Source organism: Balaenoptera borealis, assembly GCF_965194805.1.
Source record: "Balaenoptera borealis genome assembly, chromosome: 7".
Taxonomy (NCBI): domain Eukaryota; kingdom Metazoa; phylum Chordata; class Mammalia; order Artiodactyla; family Balaenopteridae; genus Balaenoptera; species Balaenoptera borealis.
Window position 1 is genome coordinate 64,210,977 of NC_138864.1, and position 19,651 is coordinate 64,230,627.

Sequence of the window (19,651 nt, forward strand, 5' to 3'; positions counted from 1 at the left end):
AACTGAAAATTAAAATCAAGATTTGTAACCTTTCATTGAGACCCAAATTTAAAGAATTATCACATCCACTATTAAAAGCAGTGCTATGAGGGACTTCCCTGGTGGTACAGTGTTTAAGAATCCGCCTGCCAATGCAGGGGACACGGGTTCAAGCCCTGGTCCGGGAAGATCCCACATGCCACGGAGCAACTAAGCCTGTGCACCACAACTACTGAGCCTGCACTTTAGAGCCCGCGAGCCACAACTACTGAGCCTGCATGCCACAACTACCAAAGCCTGTGCACCTAGAGCCCGTGTTCCACAACAAGAGAAGCCACCGCAACAAGAAGCCCACGCACGGCAACAAAGAGTAGCCCCCACTCGCCGCAACTAGAGAAAGCCCGCGCACTGCAACAAAGACTCAACACAGCCAAAAATAAATAAATAAATAAATAAATAATTTAAAAAAAAAAAAAAAGAGCAGTGGTGTGAAATGGGACCTGTCAGAGGAAATCTTTAAAGATACAATTAAGAGAACACATAAAAATTTTAAATAATAACCTCTGATATATTACTCTTTTAATAATTTATTTTAATTAGTAGAATAATAATTCCACTGCCAAAAATGTTTATTGTGGCAGTTTCTAATACTAAAAATTAAATAATAAAATATTTTAAGTGAGCATCAATAGGAAAAGAGTTAAGTTATTATACATCCAGCTATGAAATTTCTATAGACCATATAAAAGAGTAAGTCATGCAGAACTTTACCTTATATCTTTTAAAGATGGCTATGTTATATTAAATGAAAAATATGAAAAGGCAAATTTTTAGACAATAATTATACTACACTCTCATTTTAAAATGTGTATGTGTTTGCATGCACATGTTTTTAATAATAGAAAATTTCTATAAAGACACATATCAAATTTTTAAAATTGGTTACCTTAGGGAAGTATGATTAGGAGCTGAGGGGTGGTTTATGTAGATTTTAATTATTACTTCTTATATATATTTGTGTTGCTTAAAATTTTTATAGTGATCTGAAATTACTTTTGTAATGTATACTTTTGCAGAATCTTCGATTAGCCTCAAACAATGCAGCTCTCTTGAAATACCAAGTAAGAGACATTCAGAATAATATGAATTGAAAATCAAAGAACCACTGCATAGTTTATCTTAACTGAAAAGGAGCAATAAAAATTAATTAAAAATTTAATACGTTATTTGTAGAAAATTTTAGTTGCGGTACTTATACTCTTTTCACAGTAAAAGATTTTCCTAACTGATTATTGCATATGTATTTAAGTTGGAAACTGCTGTATTTAAATTAAGGAGAATGGTTTACAGTCCCATGAGAGTTATCATAAGATTAAAATTAATTGCTCAGAATTTTCATCTGAGGCCAAACTGGACAGGTAATCAGTCATAAGCTAATGTTATTAGCTTGATTCATGTTATCAAACTCTATTTCTGATAATACCAGGCAAGGGGGTGGGCAGGAAAGAAATATGCTACATATAAAAATGATGGAACCAAGTTCTTCTGTTTGCATTAGTTCTAACATTTAGAGGTCACATTTACAGTAAAGACTTGAGTTTACTCCCTGAATAATTCAAGCAAAAAGCTCACATTTGCCTAAATTCATGAGAGCAAAAAACAACAAAATATTTTTTCTATTTATAAGTTTGTAGAGTGCCTTTTATGTGAAAATTTTGGAGGCTTATGTGAATTAACTATAGTTTAAAAAGAATTAATGAACATTTTACTTTAAAGATAGAATTAAAATGCACTATCCAATGTATATATATAATCTGAGGTATGGAGGAATGAAGCAAACTTCCCCAAAGACTCATAAATCAGATAAAATGCAATGGTTAATTTTCAGTAGAATCTAAACTTATCAAGGGTCAGTCTTGACTAGGTACAGATTTGTTTTGTTTCAGAAAATGACAACTATCTTTCTTTTTGAAAAAAATATGTGATATTTGATACATACAAAAGAAAATGGCACTATATCTCTAAAGTTGTAAAGCGTACCAAAATGGACACATACAATTCAATCATTCCATTCAGAAATATGCCAATGCCAACACAGTTGCACCAGTTTCTATGCTCCTCTTATAATCCTGCTTCTCCCCACTCCAAACTACTGTCCTGTATTTTGTGTTCATAATCTGCGCTAGACAACCTCTAAGATGGTCCCCAATAACCACCACATCCTGATATTCACACCCTTATGAAATCCCCTTCTTTTGAGGGTTAGCTGAACTTAATGATTCACTTCTAACAAATAGAATATGACAGAAGGAATGGCTGTCTCTTCTAAAATTAGGTTATAAAGTAACTAGCTTCTCTCCCCACTCCCCCTTCTCTCTTTCCTCCCACTCTCCTTCTCATTCTGCCTCTCTTAGTCTTTGAGGAAGGCCAGTTACCTTGCTATCAGTTTGCCCATGAGAAGTCTTATATAGCAAAGAACTGACGGAGGCCGCCAGCCAACAGCCAGGAAGAACTGAGGCCCTCAGTCCAACAACCTAGGAGGAACTGAATCTTGATAAAAACTAAGAGTGATTTTGGAGTGGATCATTCCCAAGTCAAGCCTTGAGATGAGACCATCATCCTGACTGAAACCTCAAGACACCATGAGCCAGAGCGCTCAGTTAAACCATACCTGAATTCCTGACCCACAGGAAATGTGATATAAAATCATGTTTTTTTGAGCCACTATGTTTTAGAATAATTTGTTAGTCAGCAGCAGATAACAAATGTATTATCCTTGCCTTTAAAAAGTTTTGATAAAGAGCACAGTGTATTAATTTCTGTTAAATCAAACTTTTAAATTGTGTTGTTCAATTCTTCATCTTGCGAATTTTTCACCTGTTTAATCTTCTAATAATTTAGAAAGCTATTGAAATCTCTTTTTATCATTTTTTTTATTTGTCTAGTTCTCCCTGTAGTTTTTTTTTTTTAATGTTTCTTCTGATTTTTTTTTAAATTTTTTTTTAATTAATTAATTTATTTATTTTTTATTTTATGGCTGTGTTGGGTCTTCGTTTCTGTGCGAGGGCTTTCTCTAGTTGTGGCAAGCGGGGTCCACTCTTCATCACGGTGTGCAGGCCTCTCACTATCGCGGCCTCTCTTGTTGCAGAGCACAGGCTTCAGATGCGCAGGCTCAGTAATTGTGGCTCACGGGCCCAGTTGCTCCGTGGCATGTGGGATCTTCCCAGACCAGGGCTCGAACCCGTGTCCCCTGCATTGGCAGGCAGATTCTCAACCACTGCGCCACCAGGGAAGCCCTCTCCCTGTAGTTTTATCAAATTTCCCTTCATATACTTGAGGCCATTAAAAGTTTCTAGTATACTAAGCCTTTTATTAGGTGGATAGACTCTGGGGACAAATTGGCTTCTGGATTTCAATCCTAATCTTATTCCTTACAATCTGTGTGATCTTAAGCAAATTATTTAACCTCCATCCCTCCATTTCCTCACCTAAAAAATGGAAATATAAATACTGCCTACCTGTTGGATTTAAATGAGGTTTAAACAAGTTAATACTTACATGCATACAACAGTAGTTGATATACAGCTATTGGTAAATCACCGTATGTTCTGACTTCTTTATCCCTAATTATGCTTTTTGCTTAAACAGTTATTGAAGGTTACTTAAAAATTATTTTGAAAGCTACCCCATCTTTTTTAAAAATTTTCCTGAAAAAAAAATATTTTTTCCTGACTAATCTTTTTCTACTGTACCTTCAATGTTTCTGTCTCCTTAGGTTTTATGTGTGCTTCTGGAATTCAATGTAAGGCTGATTTTTTTTTTTTTTTAAATACAACAAGTCATTCTGCCTTTCAACTGGAAAGAATTAAGCGTATCGTGAATTATAAATATTTTGACTTATTTCTAGCATTTTGGGTTTTGCTAGTTCCACTTTTGCTATTTTTTCTCCATTCATGCTTTCTCTTGGATTGATTGAAATGCTGTATTTGTTTGGTTCTTGGTACGTCTTTTCTCTTTAACTGGCTTGGGAATAATATATATTATATTTTAATCTTTATGATTATTGTCTTCGAGATTCTCAACTGATGAACAGAATATGTCACTCTTCACTCTTATTTCAAAAAATAATAACTTTTTCAACAGTTTGATTCCTGTCAACCTCCTTCCAAGTTACATGCTATTGTTTAATTTTATCTTCTTTTATACTCGAAATTTAGAAATTATTACTATTACTTTATAAAGACAACATTTGATTAAATTTAGTTAAATGTTTACCAATTTGCTTTCCATTCTTTCTTGCTGCTTAACCTTCTTTTTGGAATCAATTTTTTCCTCCTAAAGTACGTTCATTCTGAAGTTCCTTTAGTGAATTTCTATTGATGGTAAATATTCTGTTTTTATCTTAAAGTGTTATTATGATTCCCTCATACATGAAAATAGTTTTGCTGGATACTTAATTCTAGCTTTATAGTTATTTTCTTTCTATACACTGAAGCTATTATTTCACTGTTCTTAAAATTTTTGTTATCAACCTAATTGTTATTACTCTTCTATTCTGGTTCTTTTCCAGAGAGCAATTCTCTTTTTATTTGTTCTGTAGTTTGACTACAAGGTATCTGAATGTCAGTTTATTTTTAATTTATACTGCTCAATAATTATTGTGTTTCTTGTAGCTATGGATTCATCCTATACCTACTCATAAGGTTGCTACAGGGATGAACTTAATGAAAGTCAAGTGCTGTGAACAATACCCTGCACATGGTAGATACTATGTATGTGTTTTCTATTGTTATTGAATAATGATTACTTTTATTATCTTCTCCTTTAATATTTCCACCCCCCCCCCCCATTATTTGTATTCTTTCCTCTAGGACACCCATTAGGAATATAAAACACTCTTCCATCCCAATCTTCATGTCAGTTAATTAATCTTTCCTATTTTCCAAATCCTTGTTTCTCTATGCTACTCAGTAATTTCCTCAGACCTACCTCTAAATCACTAATTATCTTTTAAGTTTTGTCTAATCTGCTGTTTAATCCATCTCTGCCTGACTCTGTGCCCTGCATTTGATCTTTACAGTGTCCCACCTAGGCTCCCTGCCCTATAGTTTCTGATGGAGCCAGGACAAGGGGAGTCATCAGCAGCAGATCTAAGTTCAAGAGGAGGGAGATGTCAGGGTACTTAGTCCCCCCTTGTCTCCCTGTGTTATCATAACACTTGCATTTTAAGAGAGTTAACATTTTACTTCGTTGTGAAGGTGGCATTTATTCTTGATACATGAAAGACACAAAAACACAAAGGGTGTTTCTTTCTGAAAGCCTGAATCGCATTCTTCAGAATCATGACCATTCCCAAATGAACCAGGAAAAACAAATCATTTTTGCATCACCTGAATATTGCCATGCTCATCATCACTGAGTGTTTTATGTGAAATTGCTTCAAGAATGTTAAACATAAATAAGCAAATCCTTTTCCACTGTAAATAAGAGAGGCAGAGCAATTCTCTTTAGATGTAGCACATCTGCTAACAGAATGTGAACTGTTGAAAGAAGATAGAGAATCTGATTACAAGAAAGAAAAAAAAAGTTTAGAGATTTGGCATAATGTGATCTAAAGCTTTCAGAAAAGGAAAAAATAAAGACTGCCGAAAAGTGAATTTATGAGCTAACGTGGTTTTTTTTTCTTCTGACATAAAAGATGGATGATAATCATAAAAATGCTTTGCTACTTTTCTATATATCTCATTACTTATTTACATGCAATTACTACAATATTAATGACATACATAAGGTAGAGTTAACTTCTAAATTTAAGAAGAACAGAATTTTTAAAATTAAGGAAACTAATTACATACTGTACACAAAAACTACTGCATTAGTACAAAACTTCTTCACCCCATCTATATTTTACAAATATTCCCTGACCACCTAAATTTAATAAGCCTGAGAATGGGCACTGCCATAGTCCAGGCTCATTTTTAGTTTCCCTGCAAAGTTCAGTGGAATTGAAGCATGTGTATATCATTTCCAGAGCATCTTTCCTCATTCTCAACACCCCTATTTTGAGTTAGTAGCAGGAAATCTTAACCAACTCCTCAGTTCTGTCCAAAGATCATTTTACTAATCCTAACCTGTCATAGTCTTGCCAAGGTTCTTGAGATGATAAATATCTAGGTCAGTTTGGCTACTCCAAAGCACTGCTAACCATTCTCGAGCTTCCCAAGACCAAAAACCATCCAAAGCTCATTCTTGAGCTTTCCACCTGACCTAACTATGCTTTTAACCATGCTATAATGACAGAAATAAAATAGTAATGAACACTAGGATGACAACTGTTTGCCTTAATATGCATGCATCTAGTTATTAGGTCAAGGATATTTTATTACCTGTGTAAAGGAAATTAACTATCATATTTCAGCACATATAAAACATAGTTCAACTACTAAAGTATAAAACATGTAAATCAGAAAAAAAAATCTAATGAGATCTGGTCTCTCAAATTCAAGAGGCTAAAAAGCACTGGTGTTCATGTTTTAGAGTTGGCAAATTAAGCTTGTCTCAGAAGTGTTAGATTTATCTAAAGAGAAACCCTAAATTCCAGGAAAGCATCAGTGTATTTCTTTTTAAAAGATGACATTTAAATGAAGGTTTGCTTCAAACCAACAAACTTGTACATTGTATGTCTTGAAAGTGCTGAAGACATGGCAAGTATGAATATTTCTAAAACCAAACCCTATTTATTCTAATTTTATATAACTTGATAGAGTAAAACATCAAAGAGAAAATGTGAAACAGCACTCTCTGTGTTGCTGAAAGTTAGACAGGGAAAACAATGAACAAATGTATGTGTCTTGAAAAATGTATAACTGGACTCAGCAAACTAGATACTTTTTATCAATTATTAAGGATGCATGTGAAGGGAATTTTTCAGCACACTTTCCTTCTCCCCTCTGCCTTATAGTTTTAAAGGTTCTTTGTTCCTTTGATTTATTGTCCTGTTTGTGCATTCCAGCCCCAGAGTCATAGTTAAGGGGACAGCTAAAATTAAGGGACTAAGAAGTAGTCTGTCAATCTTTGCCCCTTGGGTGGAAGGCTGCTATAAAGCAAATGAAAAATGAAGCATCATTAAGAATAAATTGTAGGTTTTGAGTATGTTCCTTTATTCTCAAAATGGGTTTTCTTTTTTGAGAATCGTCTCTTTCCATTTGAATTGGCTTGTATTATAAGCTGATTGTGGCATTCTGTTTTCGTCTGAGTCTGCCCAGATGTTCCTTCCATTTACAGGAAAAAAAAATTCTACTTCTAATACAAAGTTCTGTATTTTTAAGTCCCATCTGATGAGTTAGGTTTCAAAGTCCTAGTAAATTTTTCAGAAATTTAAGACTTTTTTTGTTTTAATCTGCACTTTGCTTTCTAATTTGAAAAGAGCTTTTACTGACTTTTTTGTTTTATTTTTTTGTTTGTTTTGAAAGTTTTCTCACATTTTGCCCATCAGCTAAGTTTTACATTTCAAAGCAGCATCTTCGTGTAAAAGTCGTAATCTATCACTCAGTTTTGAAATAAATCAATAGCTTTATTTTCACTTTTTGTTACCACTGATTATTATTACAGATGGATAAGTTTCTTTGGAATTACATTTAATTCATAAATACAGAAAACCGTACATAAATATAAGTTAAATATCACAGTGAGCTGAGGAAATGATGAGTACACATTTATAATTATGCATGGAAGGGAAGAGGAAAAGATAAAACCTAATCTTTCAATATCATTTTTAAAAGCAACTTTGATTAAAATTTACATAATACATATGTATTACATAATAATTCTAAGGTAAATCAAAACAATGGAGTTAATGCATATATTTATTAAAATACTCAAAAGAGAATAAAACCAAAAGGAACAATTTGTCTATCACGCATGATATATTTCTCACCTATTTTCATTTGAGGGAAAAAAATGCTGGCAAAATCATGGCATGGGTAGAAGAGAAGTTAGGTTTTATTAACACATAGCTTGAAAAACAGAGTGTTAGGAAAGAATTTCTCAGGCCAGTTATTATAGGAACGTCATTGTTATCAAAGTCAAGAATTTGCAGAAGCCATTTCACCTACGTCTCAATATCCAAATGTAGGAGAAAGGAAACATCTTCAGGTAAGCCCTAGAAACTGATGGAAGGCTAATGCCCAGACTCCTGACACAGCAGGAAGGACTGTACAGGGTATGTCAACAAGAAAAAGAGAATAATGAAGACTCTCCAAGAGCCCAGGCACCCTGACACAGTATGCCATCCTCCAGATCTTGTCCAAACAGCCAAGGTGTCCTCTTTCCTCTCCAGGTTTGTCTCTCTTTCCCCCATCCTCCCAGGCTGAACTACTTGCAGTTGAATTACTGAAAAACCACTGACCAACTTTTAACACTTTTAGTTGGGCTCAAGCTTTATTTCCTTAATAGTAATTTCCTGGCTCCTTCAGGCAGCTTGAGTATCTGCATTCCTAGAGCCTTGTGCATATTTTAACTGCCTCTGATGTCATACTCTATTGTAAGCTCCTAGCACCAATCATCATGCCTGGTGTATAGGAGGTGATCAGAAAATGTCAGGTGGATTCATGAAGGAATCAACAGAGCATTTTAGTTCTACTTAAACTATAGATTGACACAAGATTTTGAAAATTAACACTTTTTTAAAAATAGATCTTTATTGGAGTATAATTCCTTCACAATACTGTGTTAGTTTCTGTTGCACAAGAAAACAAATCAGCCATATGCGTACACATGTCCCCATATCCCCTTCCTCTGGAGCCTCCCTCCCACCCTCCCTATCCTACCCCTCTAGGTCATTGCAAAGCAGCAGCAGATCTCCCTGTGCTACGCTGCTGCTTCCCACCAGCAAACTATTTTACATTCGGTAGTGTATATATGTCGATGCTACTCTCACTTCACCCCAGCTTCGCCCTCCCACCCCATGTCCTCAAGTCCAGCTTTTGACAAATTTCAACACCCATTTATGATAAAAACTCTCCAGAAAATGGGCATAGAGGGAACCTACCTAAATATAATAAAGGCCATATACGACAAACCCACAGCAAGCATTGTACTCAATGGTGAAAAACTGAAAGCATTTCCATTAAGATCAGGAACAAGACAAGGATGTCCACTCTCACGACTCTTACTCAACATAGTTTTGGAAGTCCTAGCCACAGTAATCAGAGAAGAAGAAGAAATACAAATTAGAAAAGAAGAAGTAAAACAGTCACTGTTTGCTGATGACATGATACTATACATAGAAAATCCTAAAGATGCCACTAGAAAACTACTAGAACTAATCAATGAATTTGGTAAAGTTGCAGGATCCAAAATTAATACACAGAAATCTGTGGCATTCCTATACACCAACAACAAAAAAATCAGAAAGAGAAATTAAGGAAACACTCCCATTTACCATTGCAACAAAAAGAATAAAATACCTAGGAATGAACCTGCCTAAGGAGGCGAAAAACTTGTACTCAGAAAACTGTAAAACACTGATGAAAGAAATCAATGATGACATAAACAGATGGAGAAATTAACACTTTTTAATAAACACTTGGTTATTATGATAAATCGATGCTTATCTTTAGAGTATCACATTCTTTTTTAGAAAACATATTATGAAACATAAAAACTAGCTGTAATTTTTACAAGAAAAAGTATAAGTGATTCCAATGTTAACTTTTACTCATTCAAACGCTGTTACAGATTTTAAAAAGATGCAGGATTCTCAGTTACCCTGTGCAAATTGTTGGCTTATTAGTTTTCATCATACTGAAATTTAACAAGCGTGTAGGATTTTTGTCGCAAAGGCTCTGAGGCCAAATTACAGGTCACTTTATAAGAATTGTGCTCTCACCATAACTTGGAAATATTTCTTAGAGGGAACATAGTTTAAATTCCAACAATTTTTAGATACAAAATGTCATCTATCAATCAGAAAAACTAAATACTGTTTCTAGGTTCTGAGTTACCCAAGAGTGGACAATTGCAAAGAGAAGCTACAAAAATTTTCATGTGTGTAAAGCTGAGTCTATATTTGGAGAGAAAATGATTATTTTATATTTTCATAATGGGTGATATAAAGTTAAGAGTGTTATCCTAGCCATATTTATTGACATGTGATCTTTTCTTTCACATTATTTTGGCTTATACTTATCATCATCACAACTTTTATATTTTAGTGTGGTTATCCACTGGTATTTTTTAGAACTTTTTCAGTGCCAAGATAGAAAGAAATGTCATACAGTAGATTTACAGGAGGTGAAGGTCTCTTTAAATACTTTTGAGCTGTTCCACTATGCACTGATTTAAGAATTGGATGACCTAAAGCTGTTATTTTCTTCTTTCCATACCTCGATGGCAATTTACACCAACCAACAAACTCCACAATCTTTATATCATACCCCATATCTCACAAGTGCTAGGAATATTATATAAGCCCATGCATCACTTTCCACCTGAATGTCATCCCAATTCACCACAGGTGAAGGTCTTAGTGATACTACAGCATCCTAGGCACTATCACATTCTATTTGTCACCAGAAATGGGACACTGTTGGCATTTAATTTCACTCCCCCCCAACCCCAGTTAGACCCTAAAACAAGGATTTGAGTGCAGGTAGTGTATTGGAAGGTGAGCCCAGGTAGCACACGTAGGGTAGTGGGAAAATGAGACAGAGAAGGAAAGTCGACTAAGAAAATTTACTACTGTGGTCACCTGGAGACTGATCTAACACAGAGTAGTCTCACAGTTCAAACTTATTCAATGAAAACCTGAGGGGGCAGTGGTATTTATCTACAAATTCCCACTAGTCATTGTTTGAAGAATGTTATGGGGGGATGAGAGGCGGGCACTAGTTCCCTTGCATTCCAATCTGCATGGGCAAAGTGGAGAAGCCAGAAAAATTCTCTGGCAAAGAGATGCACATGCTGATGATTAGAAGAAGGGCTTATGTATCATGGTAGTTCTAGAAGCAAGATTGAGGATCAGCAAGTAATAGCACTTCTTGACTTATATAACCCCAAAATATCAAGAGCATGTGTCAAGAAGGCTGATGTCAGCTGCAATGGTGGAAAAATTATTGATCTATTACTCAGTTTCTAGACCTAAGCCATTTCTGATTCCCAATTGAAAGGGACGGTGGGTACCATTAAGGAAGGACTCTGTAACACCACAGCAGGTATAGCAGGCATTCCCCCAGTCTGCCCCAGAGGGATCCATGATATGTATCCATATAGCTGCACATGGAAGGAAGTGGAAAACAGGTTCTTCAAGGACTGTTAGATACAGGGTTGAGCTGTAATTGATGCCGAGGACCCTTTTTATGGCATAGGAGGTACAGCAGAGAGCATATGACCATGGACCCCTCTCGTCCTACTATATACTTTATCACCCAAAAGCTCCCAAGCTAATAAAATTTTTAATGGCCTCTTAAATGCCCAGCTGAGTCTTCAGTCCAAGGATGATATTCTGAGAGGTTGGGGATTGGGATGCTGTTCTTCAAGATTCAGTATATACTTTAAAACAAAAGCCATTATATGGTGATATTTTCTCAAAAGCTAGAATATATAGGGTTGGATCCAAGGTATGGTAATAGGGGTAGACTCTCTCATCATCACTCCTACTAAACCACTTGGGGAATGTTTGCTCAACTCTCCCACAGCTTTAGGCTCCACTGGATTAGAGGCACTGGCTTGGGAAGGGGTATGGCATGGAGTGCTTCTATCAAGGGACACAGCAAGTGTTTGCTACTAAACCTACAGTTCTGGTTGCCACCTGGACATTTTGGTACCAAATGACAGGCAGGCAAAGAGTAAGTTACTATACTGGGAAGAGTAATGAGACCTGATTATCATAAAGAGATAAGGTTGCTGCTAGTAATAGAGGCAGGGAACAATATGTCTGAAACTTAGACGGTTCTGTTGGATGTCTCTTCCTGCTTCATCATCTCCAGTGGTACTATGAATGGACAATAAGCCATGCACAAACAGTTATCACACTGGTAAGGAAAAAACTCACAACTGTAATGCTAGATTGATATAAAGAATTTTAAGATACTGAGAAAAAAATAAGTTTCTAAATTCAATTGAAATTTAAAGAAATTTAATTGTTATCCTTATTACTTTTCAGTATCATTATTATTATGGAATATGATTTTTTAAATTAGAAAGTGGGTTATGGATAATGTACAAATAAAATGAGATAAAGTTGTATATACAAATCCACTTTTCTTTAATACCAGAACTTGTTTGAAAAGCTACAGTGTAAGAAGTCTTTAATTGAAAAGTGAGAAGTTTAAGCTATTTGTTAGAGAACATCTATTTCTAATGTCAAAGGTTATTAAAATCAACTGAGGAACTCTGTTTCACTATATCCTTTCATTCCACTTCATAGTACTCATATTGAACCCCACAGGGCTTGGACAATCACAGCAAGTTGATTATTATGCAGCAATATTTTAAAGTCTGTTGGCTTATTATGTAGCCATTAAGATTAATTTTTTTCTAAAGTAATTTTCATATTTCTGATTAAACCTTCCCATGAATTTATTTTTGTGGGACAGGTCAGAGATGTATGATAAAGTAAACTAAGCCTAAGATGAAACCTCATTTAAACCACTATTTTATATTTTATTTTAACACATTTAACTAATTTTCTCCTGTGTGATGCAGTAATTTTTTTTAGATATTCACTTATGTTTTGCTTCCACTGTTACGCTGACTACCTTTTGCGTGTCTCTGCAGATACCTTCTCCATCTTTTTCCAACCTGTTCTGTGCCCCAGGGTGCTGAACCCAGGAGGCATCAATGATTCCCTTGCCCACAGGTTTAGGCTTCAGCCAATGAGACAAAGCCAGGAGATGAGAGAGAGTAGGGAGAGTCACGTGAAGATATTCATTCTTTCATATTTCATGGGACATCACCTCTGGTTGTTTGTGGTCTGCTGACACACCACCTTCTCTATAAACTTCCTTCTCCAGGATCTGATCATTGCTACCTCCCCTGGCCTCTTTCAACCTAGGTCTAGTAACGTCACTCTGATTGTTAGTTGCACGGACATAAAATATCACCCCTTGATTTTTCTAAACCATGCTCTCCCCATTGTAAAGAGTCATTTTACTAAACTCTCCTTCATGGCCAAGTTGAACCCACATGTGTGTCTTACCACGACCCTGACTGATGTAATTACTGTAAGTATATTTCTCTTCCCTACAACAAAAATCTAGAAGAGTTATAAAACCAATAATTGCTTTTGAATTCATAACTTATAATTACTGCACTTAACTCCCTTAGACACACACTCCTTCACTTATAAATCCAAGATGGATGACTGAAGTTTTTCCTTTACAAACAAAATACCTTTTTTCCTACTTTCTCACATCACTTTTATGGTCAATTTACCTTGAGCTCCTTTTTTGTGCTTCTCTCCTCCCATCCTCTACTTCCTCCAAGTGAACCAAGGATCTAAACATACTGTATTTTCTCATTACATCAGCCCTCTCTCCAGCTAAAGCCTAGAATGACAAACTCTTTCAGTCTGGAAAAATCTTAAGCAGTCTTCCAGTCCTACCTTTAACCAGTGCTCAAATGAACACGATCAGTTATCTACTGGACATTTTACCAAGTTATCTGACTTAATATGCTCAAGTAATGTCTATTTTCTGTCTGGCTTGCTACTTTTCTTGAATGATGAATGATAGCATGATCCTTATCAAACTAGAAACTGTGTTCATCCCCAACTTCTCAATTTTTTCTTTCTCTGACATTTAGTAATAATGGTTATTATAATGATAGCACCAAGCATGTATTGATTACCCTTTATATCCAGGCTCTAAAATCAGTATGCCACTTAAGTTATTTTATGTAACATTTACAATAACAGCTAATATTTATTAGGAAATTATATTTATCAGATACCACACTAAGAGTTTAATTTGTATTAGATCAATCTTCATAACATCATTTTGATGTTAAATATTATCTCCATTTTTCCAAGGTGATACTGAAGCACAGTGAGTTATATAATTTCCTAAAGTTAACACAGATCATAGCTGGCATAACTTGAATGCAGGTAGTTTGAATTCAAAAATCATGCTATTAACCACCACATTTTCTTTTTTCTAACTCCATATGGGAGAAATATTATCCAATTTCACAGATGAGAGAACTGATTTCCAAAGATGCTTAATTAACTTGCCCGAGATTACACAACTAGTCAGAGGGGAACATAGGTGCAACACACAATTTTTCTTCCAAAATTCCCGGAAACATAACTTTCATTAAAATTTGCTTGTAGGTCCTCCAGAAATTTTTTCTTCTAAAATGTCCCACAAACATCACTATTTGAAAAAATCTGAATGAAAAAATAATATTTAAGGGCTATTTTTTAAATAAAAATTGTGTGTACAACTTATGTTCCCCAGATACCATAAGCACCATGATTTTACAGCTAGGAAGAGGAGGAGCAAGGATTACAACTTAGACTGTCTCAAAGCAAAGCCCAGCTCTTTTACCTATTTTATGTTATTATCAAATCATATAGAAAATAACTCTTTAAATTTCCCCTATTTCCTCTCCATTTCTATAGCACTATTGCCTCATGATTTCTCTCTTGAATTACCCCAGTAAGGTCATAATTGTTCTTCCTTCTTCCTTCCTCATCTCTCCCGACTCATCACCCACACTATTTTTTTTAACGGTTTTTCTATAATCAAAATTCAATTGTAGGGAGAGAATATTTGTATAGCATATATCTGATAAGGGACTAGTATCCAAAATATATAAAGAACACTTACAACTCAACAATTAAAAGATAAATGACCTAATTAAAACATGGACATAAGATTGGAAAAGATACTTTTCCAAAGATGATATAAAAATAGCCAAGAAGCACATGAAATGATGATCAATAACATTAGTTATTCTGAAAATGCAAATCAAAACCACAAGGAGACACCACTTTACACCCACTGAGATGTCTGTAATCAAGAGGATGGACAATAACAAGTGTCAGCGATAATGTGGAAATAAAGGAATTTTCATACATTGCTGGTGGGGATGAAAAATGGTGCAGATACTTTGGAAACAGTTTCATTTTTTCAAAAAATTAAACCTAGAGTTATATTACCCAGCTACCCCGCTTTTCAGTAAAGACCCAAAAGAATTGAAAATATATATCCACAAAAAACTGTACAAAGATGTTCACAGCAGCATTATTCGTAACAGTCGAAAGCTAGAAACAACCCGAATGTCCATCGGGTTGTCTATCCAATTAATAAATGGATAGACAAAATGTAATATATGCATAAAATGGAATATTATTCAGCTTTAAGAAGAATGAAGTACAACACGAATGAACCTTGAAAACACTATTCTCAGTGAAATAAGTCATTCGCAAACAGACACATATTGTATAATTCTATTTATATGAAATGTCCAGAATAAGCAAATCCATACAGCCAGAAAGTAGATTAGTGGTTGCCAGGGGCCAAGGGGAGGGAAGAATTGGAAGTGAATGTTAATGGATATGAGGTTTCTTTTGGGCCAAGCCTTTTGCTATAACTATTATAATATATTAGATTATATTACATATACTATATTAGTCAAAATAGACTTAGCAATGCTGTAGGAAGGAACCACAGTAAAATCTAAGTAGCCTAACACAATCAAAAGTTAATTTCTCATGAATTTTGCAAGAAATATCTCATATTTAATATCATTTACTCGAGAGAGTTCAACTCATCAAACCACTGGTGAAATGTTAGCTGTATCAAACAGGGAGTAAAAGGAAAGAGAGAGACAGAACTGTTTTAACCATCCTTCCACTGACAGCATCCTCAGTAAAATATATATTTACAATATAGACTATATTTTTGCCATTTGTTTTTTTCTTTTTAAAAAAATTCTTTAACAGATAAATTTACATAAAGCCCTGAAAATTTATTGCTCTTTAATGACCTATAATGGCTTTTGTCTTCCTCGTTTAAAGATGTTTTGATGCCTAATTAAAGATTAAACAAGCATCTCTCATGCAGTTAATTTTCATATCATTTTATGACCACAAGAAATAAAGTTAAATTTTGTAGTCAACAGCCTGCTAATTTTTGTGGTTTAGTAATAAAATTTTAGCTGTAATGGAAATATCTAGTGATTTACCTTATAAATAATCAAATGATCAAAATAATTTATAAGGACATAAAATAATTTAAGGACATTATTTTTTAACATAAAGAAATTCATATTTTGTTACTCTGATATATACCTGGTCAGTTAAGACATTACTTGTTAAGCTTTAAGGAGTATTCAAAAGTCCTCAGCAGTAGCTCAAATTTCAAATTTGCTATATTTCAAAAAATTTTTAATTATATAATGAGACTGATTTTGAAGATAAGCAATACATTCTTAACAGTAGGATCAGTCTCTTGGGTAGACAAAATATGGATTGGCCTATATGATATAGCTTGAGAATGTCTCTCCAAGGACACTCCTACTTGCTACTCTGTCTTAAATTCCAATTAAAGATTCAGTCACCCAAATACTTTTTGATTATCTACTATGTACCACACTTTGTTCAAAGACTTGAGAATTCAACAGAGAACAAAAATGAAGACCTTGTCCATTTTCCTGAAACCTTAGTCATTCGTTATCACCTTGATAAGGTTTGCCATATATATTCATTCTGCCTATACTATTATTAACTTAATAATTTTCTTTAAAGTGATTTATTTTACTTAAATCTATACAAGAAAGAAAAGATATCAGTTCAATACATTTTAAACAGGTAGCATTTGCTCTTAATAGACTGTAATTGTAAAGAAATTAATACAAGGAAAACAAAACAACTTTATTAATTAATAGATTCCATTTGGTAATGGCTATGACCCTGATAATTCTGAACTTGTGGAATTCTCTCTCCTTATTTAAAGGGGGAAATCAAAAACTGAGAAGTCTTAAAGGTTACAAAAAGAACTGGAACTTTTCACATAATCAGAAGAATCACGGAGTGATTTATTTTTTAATACGATGTCTCAACACTCAAATTATCATGACTTTGAAGAACAATTCAATCTCCACTAAAGTGGGTTCCTTGGCTCTAAGGATTTGTCCTCCTGTGAAATCTTTTTCTTAAATACAAAATATTCTGTATAGATTACTTGTATTGTGAAAGTAACTCTGTATTTTAAGTGACCTCATAGGATAGGAAGTCTTCTCCTGAGGTATTAAGACTCTGAGTAGATTATAATGGAAGAGACCCACTGTGCTCAGGTCTCAAACCTCTGAGATTCTAATAAAAGGGAAAAGTGGAAAGAGTTCAAAAGTAAGGAGAAGGCAGATTTAACTTTCTTCCCAACTTTGCCTTTGAATCAGCTAGAAAGTCAAGATAGGGCAAATAGTAATTCTCATTTTCAATTTATAAAATGGTTTAGTTCAGTGAGTAATTAATAAATTCTTAAATAATTAATATATTTCCAAATTAAACTTCACTTTAATTACTTAACTGAGGTGTAACAAATATTACACCTGTGTGTTATAAGTTTATTATCTCATTTGAGAAAAAAATAAGTCCAAGCTGAAATTATTATTAAGGGGAAACTGTCATTGGTGTGCTGGACAGTCTTTGTTTGCCCAACTAGAGATTACCCCTTATTTATTATCTCCACCCTACTCTGTATTCTGGAAGACTGAACTTGTGTGGATTACATTAACAAGTTCCCTTGTCCTCTGACACTCTATTCAATAGGGTAAGCCCCAGCAGGAGGTTAGAGGAAAGGAGGAAAATGAGGTCTGAATGTGTTTTTCTTCGACTTCCTTCCCGTGGGGTGAAATGGGTTGGCAAGCCCCTTGACTAAAGATCTCCGCTCCTGTCAAGGAATTCCTCTCAAAACAGACCTTTCTGTCTTTTTGCTCCTTCTGTTCGAAGGGTGGTATTAGTGCCATGATTCACTACTCTCAAGGTACAGCACTACTTCTTGTGGTTTCCCTATTCTTTGTCCACATAGTTTTAAAAAACAGTCATTTTATTAAACACTCCTCAAAATACCCAATTTGAATGTAGCACTTTTTTTTCCTCCTAGGCCCCTGACTACCTCAAACAGTCATTTATCTTCTCAAGAACTCTGGTGGTGTGGGGCCAAGTATTCACCACATAGAATTAATCTTTAATAAGAAGACCTAGTTTTTTTGTTTTTTTGGTTTGGTTTTTTTTTTTTTGGGCCATGCCATCCGGCACGTGGGATCTTAGTTCCCCAAGCAGGGATCAAACCCGCGCCCCCTGCATTGGAAGCGTGAAGTCTTAACCACTGGACTACCAGGGAAGTCCCAAGAAGACCTAGTCTTAAAATGACATTTTCTTGTAATTATTTTATATTTCAGAGGAAACAGACATTCTGCATTATCATTTAACATTTGAGTTCTTGTTCTCTATTCCATTACATCTTACAGTCTTTAGGAAGAAAAAGGTTGTAGACTGAAATACAAAATTTCAAAAATAGCTAAAATGTTATATTATCTGATTGAAAATATGTATTAAAATAAAAATATGTTTTCTCTTGTAAGAGATTCGTTTTTAAATTTTAATGACTGGTTTTGGCTACCGTGGAGTAGCTAGGAACATATTTGAACTCCCATTGTGAATACAATAAAAACTGGAAAAAATTCTAAATTTAAAAAACAACAATTTTTAGGCACTGAAAAGCTACCACCCAGGGCTATCTATAATCCTTGAGAGAAGTGAGGAAGATGAGGTGAGCCCTGCACTCACTGGCTTTCTCACTGAGGCATTTTCCAAACTGTTGTTAGCCAGAAAAATAGAGCCCAATCAGAGAGTACAGTCTCACTGGGTGAAGAAAACAAAGATCAGAGTTCAGGGTTACATAGTCAGTTGGGATTTGAGGATCAGAATACTAAAGAGAAAGAGGCCAACACAAGGAGGCCAAAAATATGCATTAAAATTTCCCTCCAGGACTTCCCTGGTGGCGCAGTGGTTAAGAATCCACCTGCCAATGCAAGCGACACGGGTTTGAGCCCTGGCCCAGGAAGATACCACATGCTACGGAGCAACTAAGCCTGTGCACCACAACTGCTGAGCCTGCGCTCTAGAGCCCGCAAGCCACACTACAGAGCCAGTGTGCCACAACTACTGAAGCCTGCGTGCCTAGAGCCTGTGCTCCGCAGCAAGAGAAGCCACCGCAGTGAGAAGCCCACGCACCGCAAGGAAGAGTAGCCCCGCTCGCCGCAAGTAGATAAAGCCCGTGCACAGCAACGAAGACCCAATGCAGCCAAAAATAAATAAATAAATTTATTTAAAAAAAATTTATCTCTGGTCGTTGGCCAATATATAAGGTTTGCATGTTTATTATGAAACACTGGGAAATATACCAGAGAATAGCTGTTGGGATACTGAAAGGTTGAGTAGAGATTTTAGAAGCTGCACAGACTGGATTTTGGGCCCACTAGAACACAAAGTCCGTCACAAACAGGGCTTTTAGTCTAGGAAGGTCAGCCTTACAAGTGAGGACAAAAAACTAGGAGTAAGAGTATAACCAGCATAGATCAAGGCTACATGTCCTTAAATTAAGTCATTCAAAGTAGGTGCTGGTAATTTACTGCTTGCCAGAGCAAAATATGACAAAATCTAGAA

The 19,651-nt window shown here is 35.1% G+C and overlaps 1 long non-coding RNA gene across 1 annotated transcript; it reads right to left on the reverse strand.

The window, feature by feature from the left end:
- Window positions 1–449: 449 nt before the first annotated feature.
- Window positions 450–19,032, reverse strand: LOC309631852. Its single transcript, XR_014246613.1, has 2 exons — window positions 18,711–19,032; window positions 450–18,601 (listed from the first exon to the last, which is right to left on the reverse strand). It is a non-coding gene; the product is annotated as an uncharacterized lncRNA (long non-coding RNA).
- Window positions 19,033–19,651: the final 619 nt, after the last annotated feature.